The sequence below is a fragment of the Chrysochloris asiatica genome, unplaced genomic scaffold, assembly GCF_000296735.1.
Source record: "Chrysochloris asiatica unplaced genomic scaffold, ChrAsi1.0 scaffold00332, whole genome shotgun sequence".
NCBI classification, from domain to species: Eukaryota; Metazoa; Chordata; class Mammalia; order Afrosoricida; family Chrysochloridae; genus Chrysochloris; species Chrysochloris asiatica.
In genome coordinates, this window is record NW_006408850.1 from 2,894,645 (window position 1) to 2,895,257 (window position 613).

A 613-nucleotide genomic window follows, 5' to 3' on the forward strand; every position below is an offset into this window, starting at 1 on the left:
TAAAATTTTGCTTGCATGTGATATTAATGATATTGTCCAATGGGGGAGGTACATTGACAAGAAACTGACAGAGGTTTACATCAGACTCAGAAGGATATTTGGAATGAGGGATATCATTGCTGACACCAGATGGATTTTTACTGAATGCAGAGAATACCAGAAAGATATTCACCTGTCCTATATTGACTTTAAGAAGCTCTGGTAGTATAGTGGTTATGAGTCTGGCTGTGAACCTTACAGTCAGCAGTTCAAAACTACCAGCCATTCCACAGGTGAAAGAAGCTTTCTCCTCTCATAAAGATTTACAGACTCGCAAACAGGTTCAATATGTGGTGGAGCCAACTCCACTGCACACCACCTCCACCTTATTAGTTATGTAAAGACTTTCAATGTGTTGATCATGACAACAATGAAGAGAATGAATGTTCCATAACAATTATATTCTTGAGGAAACTGTAAGATCAAGAGGCAGTTGTTTGAACAGAACAAGGGGACACTAAAGGCTTTAAAATAAGGAAAGTTGTCTGCCATGGTTGTATTCTTTCACCACACTTATTCAATCTGTAAACTGAACATATAATACTAGAAACTGGATTACATGAAGAAGAACATG